Source organism: Seriola lalandi, unplaced genomic scaffold (assembly GCF_002814215.2).
Source record: "Seriola lalandi dorsalis isolate HSWRI2012SDOR001 ecotype SW California unplaced genomic scaffold, Sedor1 jcf7180002054630, whole genome shotgun sequence".
Classification (NCBI taxonomy): domain Eukaryota; kingdom Metazoa; phylum Chordata; class Actinopteri; order Carangiformes; family Carangidae; genus Seriola; species Seriola lalandi.
Window position 1 is genome coordinate 14,933 of NW_019525183.1, and position 9,388 is coordinate 24,320.

Consider the following 9,388-nt stretch of genomic DNA (forward strand, 5'->3'; position numbering starts at 1 on the left):
TGGGAGTTGAAAGTAGCGGGTTGAGGAGAGGAGGGGGAGCTGGCCCAGGGAGGTGTGAAGAGGGGGCAGGGCAGGTAAGGGGGGAGAGGGCAGAATCAAATCTGTTGAACAACAGATTCAGTTCATTGGCCCAGTTCTTGTCGCCACAGCTCAGGTCTCTCCTTACTCCTTTTCCGTGGCCAGAGATGTTCTGCAGTCCACTCCAGTCATCTCTGGTGTTATTCTGCACTAGCCGCTCTTCCAGTTTCTGTCTGTAATAGGGCTGTCCCAAACGATTAATCTAGCGATTATTTTTTCAATTATTCGACTAATCTAACGATTATTTTTTTTATTAACCTAACAGTAATTTTATTGCAATTATTTTCAAGTTAGTCATTTAATATAACAATTTGCCCCGTCCAACATCTTGACTCGCTGCACCATGGTGTTTCCTCTTTATGTGCTCGTGCATGACTGTCGTGCTAGAGTGATATGCCAGATGCATTTTGCAGAGTCTGCAGACTACCGCACCGTTGGTGTCAAGATTAAAGTATTCCCAAACTTTGGAGGACCGCCTGCGAGCCTTTTTTGCCGCGTGTTGCTCCACACGCTCCGTCGTACTGCTGGTAGACGCCGCCGTGTTGTTCAAATAGATTACACAGACGCAAATCATTCACATAGTCAATGACTTCAATTACGTCACCGCGTTGTCCCAGTCCGTGCGCTGCGCTTGTATCCGGTTAAACCAAAGACGATGGACATAAACGGTCCCATTAGAAAGGTCCGGTTTTGTTCTATGAACATTTACCCTGTGTGGTTTTACACGACGCGTCGACACTAAAATTCCACGTCGAATAATTTTTATAATCGACAACGTCGATTACGTCAGATAATCGTCCCAGTCCTAGTCTGTAACAGTCCTTACCTTTCCTGATTTTCTGTTTGAGTTCCTTCTGGACTCTGCGCAGCTCCTCCTTGTCCCCCGATCTAAAGACCCTCCTCTTCTCGTTCAGTAGGGCCTTAATCTCGGAGGTCACGCAGGGTTTATTGTTGGCGAAACAGCGTACTGACTTGGAGGGCACAGTGTTCTCCACACAGAAGTTAATATAGTCTGTGATGCAGTGAGTCATGGTGTCGATGTCGCCATCGTGGGGGCTGCAGAGTGCTTCCCAGTCTGTTATTTCAAAGCAATCTCTGAGTCTGGCACTGGTCTCCTCGGACCACACCTTCACAGACCTCTTATCAGGTGGTTGTTTATTCACCAGAGGGGTGTAGTCTGTGATCAGATGGACATGGTTGTGATCTGAGCGTCCCAGCGGGGGGATGAGGTGTATGCATTCCTGATATTAGCATACAACAAGTCCAAAGTTTTATTGTCCCTGGTGTGACAATCAACATACTGGGTGAAGGTAGGAAGAGCCGAGGACAGGGACGTGTGGTTGAAGTCCCCAGAGATGAGGAGGAGGGAATGGGGGTGCTGGTTTAGGAGTTGAGAGACAACACTATGGAACTGGTCTGTGGCTGCAGCGGCGACGGCCGAGGGGGGGATGTACACAGTCACCGCAATGACATGTGAAAACTCTCTCGGGACATAGTATGGCCGCATGCTAACTGCTAACAGCTCCAAGTCTCTAGTGCAGAGTTGTTCCTTGACACTGATGTGTCCAGAGTGGCACCATCTCTCATTAACGAACACAGCAATCCCTCCTCCCTTCTTCTTACCGCACTCCGTGGTTTTCCTGTCCGCCCGTACCAGTTGAAATCCGTCCAGTGTGACATGTGAGTCGGGAGAAAGTTCACTCAGCCACGTCTCCGTGAAGCACATGATGCTACACTCGCGAAACTCTCTCTGAAGCCGGGTTAGCGCAGTAAGCTCTTCCATCTTGTTTGGGAGTGATCTTACGTTCCCCATGATGACAGACGGTAAACATGGTTTATACCGTTTTATCCGCTGTCTGTGCTTCACTCCAGCTCTACAGCCTCTCCTCCTTCTCCGGATCTCCGCAGGGATCGCTGGCCGCCCAGCATAGTGAAGGGGTGTGTGGGATATAGCTAACAGCTGGTCCCGAGTGTAAACAATGGGTCCGTGGTAGAGTGAGTCTCCCAACGTTGCATCAAAAAGTTCAAAAAATAGCGAGAGGCAAAACACGACTGTAAAAGTATAAACACCCATAGCTGCACTTGCTTAAAGTGGCGATGCAGTACGAGAAGAAATCACACTAAGTAGTAAAAGAAAAGAAATCACACTAAAGAGTAAAAAAGAGTAAAAGAGTACAGAGCTGCTGTGGCAGGCTGCCACTCATGCGGCGCCATATAGATGCACTTGATGTGCTGGCCTGAACAGAGGAAACAGAGGTTACACCAACATCTCCTCAAATGTGTAGTTATGGCAACAGCTGCAAGCAGTGCAAAAATGATAACAACAAATGCACTCAATTATGTGTAAATTGGGTTGTCAATAGCTTGATAATACTGCAAATAGCTCACTATATGTGTAAAATGCAAAAAATGTATATTATAGACTTTCCCGTTGGACATATCCCCTTAACTCTGCGCTTATCAAGATATTCCCTACAGGCACTGTATCTGTGAACATGATATAAACGTTAAAACAGCCATCATAAGGCATGACTCTCAATAATAACTTTCACAGCACTAATAAACAAGCCCGGACACCTATGCTAATCACTACAGAGCCTATTTTTAGTCCGAATTTTACCGGCTTGACTTTACAAACAGCTAAAACGCCTTTAAAGTATAATACATTTAGCAGGGTGGCTCTAATCAATGTCACACGGCCAAGAGCGTAACCATGGTATAGACATTGGGGGGGTCCAAATGAGAGCCCTCCCCCAGAATTTTTTTTTTTGAAATTTGAATTTCTCCCTCAGTCGTGTGGCGGTCGGAGCCGGCGCTTCAAACGGAGCCAATCGGGAGGGGGGTGGTCACACACTTTTGTTTTCCTTAACAAATGGAAATAAATTGAAAATAAATCGGAAATAACAAGAGAGCAGCCAGGGTTCATAAAAGGAGGAAATATTTAACATATTTATACATAATATTGGAGAGGACAGATTGGTATTTTCCCAGTATTGGGGGGGACACGACCCCCCCAAAGGATGCCTGGTTATGCCCATGCACACGGCGATACCAAGCAGAAGAATTGCATACAATCTGTACCCAGCTGCGCGTCGACGAGGCAAAACGTTAGCCACATTAGTTGCCATGCTAACAATACACGCAACAGGCTCTCATGAACATACAGTAAAACAACATAAAATGGTTAAACTTACAGCTCCCAAGTTCAAAGTTGGGTCACGGACAGTCAGTACTGATCCAAGCTTTATCTTGAGACTTTTAGAAAATCCTGCATTGTACTGGCCCTCGTTGAAAAAGCAGTCCCAGGTGAAATGGTTAGCACACACGTACAACACTTTCCGAGTTGGAGTGGGTACATTTCCATCAAAAATAAAATTAATCCACTGGGTCTTCAGATCCTTGGGCGTAAGGGTTAAAAAAAGACTTCTGTGTTGGTTTGTGCAGCCAACAACAAAGCAACTACTGTGTTTCGCTCGTACCTTCGACATTGTTCTACCGAAAGCTAGTGTTCGCGAGGGAAGTAACGATAGCGTCAGCAAGGCGGACTCAGTGGGCGGAACACACACCTAGCTCGGGGAGTGTCACCCACCCGGGGGGAGGTGGCATCTCCCTTCTTGACGACATCAAGGGAAAATCTCCAATTCGCCTGTCTGAGCACACATTTCCTGAAAGGTGGAGAAAGTAAAAGACGGAGAGGATGGACTTTTCTCATGTTTGGGGGGTTCATAGACATGCCAGGGACACATACTACTGATAGAAAACCATGGAAAAGTGCATTTTGCATAATATGTCCCCTTTAACTTTTTCCACTAATGTAACACCTAAGGTTGGCCAGATGATCTCTTCATTTTGCCTGTGCTTAAAAAAGCTGTATCATTTATATTCAATGCTGCTGTAACATTGAACAGTGCAATGTTCTGTGCGTGCCAGAATTGAGCCAGATGTGGAAGTAGCATCTGACAATCCTGCTGTATATGAGCCAGAAAAAATCATAAAGTGACCTGATAACATTCCTAGGAATTTATAAGGTCTTTCAGCCAGGCTCAAAGTCGATATCGCTGTTGGTTGGTGTGATGGAAATCTGAAAATGAAAAGTTGACAGAATGATCAAGTTGTCTTGATATAATTTAATAAGAGCTTTGCAAAGGTTCACTCACACAGACTGATATCTATCTTTGATACATCAAAACTGTCTAACTGTCATAAAGGAGCTGCTGCGTGCTTTGGGACAAGGATCCCAAAGTTTGTAACGGATAGTACCAGATAAGGAGTTTACATGTGAAGACAGATTCATAGTACCAAATAAGGATTATCAATGTGAGGACAGAGTCATGTCCAAGGCTATACAAAGCCAGACCATACAAAGTGCAAAATATAATTTTTTAATTACATTGGTGAGAAATGCAAACTTTGTCTTTCACAAGTCCACACTTCTACAGCCCAGGCAGACATTACCTCATGTGTTCTCAATATAGCCCCCCAACAGATGGTGCTGTCAAACGATTTAGGCGTAGTAGTCAAATCAGGATGTCCTCTGTAATCTTGTCCCCAACATTTGCTACAAAAAGTCTGGTCATCACCCAACAAACGTGATCAATACTAAAATAAAAGAAACATCTAAAAAAAGATTCAGATATTTTACCCCTCTAGCCATTATCTCATAAGATATGTTAAAATCATTAATACTGCTCATTTTTAGAAGGATTCGTCTGCCTTTGTTATTCCCAGAATTCATTGTTTTCACTCTGAAATGGGAAAATGTTTTGTTTGGTTTCCTCAGCAACAACATGATTAATAAAGACGAATGCCTGATTAATGTCTGTGAAGATTCTCAGTAATCTAAGTCATCGTTATCCAAAAGAAGTTGAAACAAGCACAACTGGACTTGGTTGTAGAACTTTTTCACCTCTCTCCAAAGGGCTTCTTCAGTTATCCTCTTGCCTCCAGGTGAGTCACTCTGCAATCCTGTGTTGTTGGCCCATGCCTGTAGGGTTTGGGAATTTTTATGGTCATTCATTCATTCATTCATTTTCTACCGCTTATCCTCTAGTAGGGTCGCGGGGGGGCTGGAGCCTATCCCAGCATCTTTTTCGGGCGAGAGGCGGGGTACGCCCTGGACAGGTCGCCAGTCCATCGCAGGGCAAACACATAGAGACAGACAACCATTCACACTCACAGCCACACCTATGGTCAATTTAGAGTATCCAATTAGCCTAGTCCCCATTTCGCATGTCTTTGGACTGTGGGAGGAAGCCGGCGAACCCGGAGAGAACCCACACTGGCACGGGGAGAACATGCATACTCCACACAGAAAGATCCCACGGCCGAGCCGGGACTCGAACCCGGTACCTTCTTGCTGTGAGGCGACAGCGCTAACCACTGCACCACCGTGCAGCCCCCGTTTTCATGGTCATGTTCAAAAAATTCTATCAAAAGGCTTCATTTTAACTCCTGAACTCATTTTACATTTACTCAGTCTATCTGAGTATCTGCAAGGGCTAAAAATGGTGTAAAGAGGAATGGGACAGCACTTTGGGACATATCACGTTACCTTGATAATGCCAAAACATTTTCATCATATTGTGAGTTTGGAACGTGATTTTACATTTTTCTATTCCATCCATGATGGTAAATAAAACAGTTGTGTTGGATCAGATCTGATGAAAACAGACCTGGAATTCATCATCATGCCATCATAGGTCAAATAACGACAGTTCTTGCTGTAGCGTGAACACCACAATTTAGAATTTGCTCTCGCTCAAAACTGGCACCAGTTCTCAGGTAGGACAACAATGAATTATTTCATTGATTAATGTTATCAATCTCATATCAGAAACCGTAATTTCTTGATTCAATGGATCGCCAGTCTCTACCTCAAAAGAAAACTATCACAGAGTAAATGTGACATCAATAATCATAAAGATGAAAATAATAATGAAATGAGTTCTGTAATGAGTTGGAAATGATGGGAATGAATATGTTATGGCTATACACCGTGGCTATATAGTTATGTCTACAGATGAGATTTGATGTTTAGATATTATATACCGACATCAACCCAGTCATGAGCAGAATGTTAAGACTGGCCTACTGTGAGTTGCGCTGTAGCTAGAGACCCTTGGCTGGAACCCAGATGGCTTCTGGTGATTTCTGGTAGCCTTCTCTGCAGGCGGTCATGGGCAGATGTGTTATCTGCTAGCGCTCTTGCGGGTTGATGCAAAATAAACTCTAATGCACTTAACTTTGGCTGGATAACTTTAGAGGAGACTGAGGTTGACCAGATGACTCTAAAACTGTCAAAAATCTTCAGAAATGAAAACGTGATTATAATTAAAAAGTTACGAAAATTACTCTGAGCCACTTCTGCTGTTTTGGTTCAGTTGGTCTTGACTTGGTTTATAAAAATGAAAGATTGCGCATGTAGACAAAAAGAATGTTAATTGGAGCACTTGGCAAAGAAAGAACAAAGGACACAGACAAAACGATAAAGTGCAAAATAGCTAAGAGCCGTGGCTAAAAGCTTGTGGCTAAGAGCTTAGAGTTTAGAGCAATGTGTGAGTTTATCGCAAGGTTTTTAACTCCTGGGGGCTGGCGCACGTTTCAAGGACTTAACCCATTTTCTCCTGTGTTTCAACTTGGAGAAGAGGGTTATTTTCCACTGAACTTTGAATAGTTTAATTCTAGAGTTCACTTATAAAGTCACATATCCGTCTTCCACCATGACCATAAAACATTAAATGAATAATCATGAAAGACATTGTCTTAAAGTCTACGTGATCTGGTTGTACCTCCCTCTGACATGCTAAAAGCATGGTCTGTTTGTGAGAGAAGGATCCTTTGGCTCTGTTTCATATCAATTTGATAGTTTTATGGTGGGAAGTGTAACAAAGTGTCAATTCTGGGTCCATAACTCTCCATGTCCTTCCAATGAACTTCTTTAATGGCTTGTGACTGATGCCAGGCCTGGTAGGCTACATGGCTCCTAATCACCAGTGAGCTGTGTTTATACTTACATTTTAATGTTTTCTTTAGTCACGCCTGGGTGTGAAAAGGTGAAAGATCCTGGGAATCTGAGTTCAACGGTCCTATTTTGACTTTGCTACAAAACAGCATGCGGTCTCAGCGACTATTTTGAGAAGTTTGAGGCACTACAATGATGTCGCAGTAAAGTTGACCTTTGAGATATAAATGTCATCACTTTATCATTTTATCCTATTAGACATTTGTGTTGTAATTAGTATATGAGTTGAGTTATGGCCAAAAACTTTTTGTGAGGTCACCTTGACATTGACCACCAAATTCTAATCAGTTCATCCTTAAGTCCAAGTGGACATTTGTGTCAAATGTACTGAAATTCCCCCCAGGTGGTCCTGATTATTTGCATTCACACATAGACAGGGACAGACATGAGGTCACAGAGACCTTTGATCACAAAAATCTAAGTGGCTCATTATTGAGTCAAAATGAATGTTTGTGCAAAATTGGAAGATACCACAAATGGTTTCTGAGATATTACACACTACCCCGTCGCCCTACCCACTCACTCCGTTTGTGCGTTGGTGTGAAGCATGAACCAGTTGAGTCGTCTTAACTGATGACCCTTAAGTGGGAATGAGTTGAGAAGCCTCCAACATAGTCTGCATCAATGAAGGTTTACAAACCACACTTTCAGACAAGTGCAGCATCGCTTTGAGTCCGGGAACCAGATGGGCAAACAAACACTATTTTCTACACACAACTAAATCAGAGGTTACATTTTATTTTGGAATAAACATGTCGCTGTGTACTGAGAAAATGGGAAGTGTTTTAATCAGCTTCCACACACAGACCTGAGCTTTGATACCGTTATGTGAAGAAAAGGGAACGACCTATCCAACGACTCCTTCAGGCTCAGCAGGAGACACTGAAGCTCCAGATACGCTGAAATAAACCTGTCGAGAAGGTTGGGGCCACAGCAGAAGCTGCTGTATTAACAGAGTTTGTTACTCTATTTTTGATTCTTACCAGCTGGCAAAAATGTCAATCTGCAACTAGTGTGCAGCACATGAACCATGTGGTACTGACTCACATCCCAGCTGCTGTACAAGTAGCAGGGTCATTAGGGGTCATCAAAGTCCTGGTTTGAATGCAGCCGACTAAGGCTGGTTACAAATCTGTGAGCTGCAACACAGAGGAAGCTGAAAACTTTTAAAATACTAGTTGGTAAAGTAGCCTTGATCATTGTATTTACACTGTACACCATGAGAAACCAGGATACACAATTGTTCAATCTGGAAATGTATTTATTCTAGTATTGGAAGTGCAAAGCAGAAGGCAGAGCACGGCAGTCTTTCACCACAGGAACTACGCTGAAGGGAGTTACATCTTGTTCCCCTCCATGGCCAGTTGTGATTTTTGTTCTTTTTTCCCCCAATATTGAATTAAATTTAGCACCCAACCTAGTTAAAAGGCAAGCAAGCCAATAAAGATCCTTGTTAAACCAGGAAAATAAAATTAAAAAGCCATAACAGTACACAATGTGAACATGGTCATGTTTTCCACAAATCAAAGCTCTTTTATCTAAACAATATACAAATACTTTCATATATATGTGAAAATGAAAAGACAAAACTACATTTAGGGCTGACAACTTCACTACGAACAAAGATCCATCAGCAGTTAAAGTTCCTCTGAATCTTTGTGCAATGCCCCAGAGGTCTTCAAGCTGAAGTGTAGCATTGGAACAAGCTCTGTGCAGCCACTCATGTACCCCAGAGGATGAATCCTAATGAAGTCATTGATCCCCCTCATGTTTCCACCTTTCATCTCAAGTGTAGCACTGGGACATAACAAGAACACGGCATCAGGTACAGTAATACATATTCAAAAGTAGACCCTTTAAATTCAGTTGGCCAAATAATGCTTCACAATAGTAACAACAAAACAGTCCACCTCTGAAAGCAACTATACAGATAAATGAAGGCTTTGACATTAATCATTACTTTTCCTCCTGATCCATAACACAGAAGTGTGGCTGCAGTTTTGATGCTATGATTTTACCTTCCCCTGCAAATTAAAATCAAACAAACACAGTTTAGAGGGGAAAAGCGGCATTCATCAAAACTTCTATTTAAGAAGCACATCAGGTAAAAACTGCTTCATCTAGTACAAAGAGGTGTGAACCTCAGCTTCGCACAGAAATCTACAACTAAACTACAAGTTGACATTTTTGTTTGTGTAATACAGAGTGAGGCTGCAGTTACACTGGTACATCTGTAGCTTAAAAAGGGGGGAGAAAAAAAAAAAAAAAAAAAAAAAAAAAAAAAAAAAA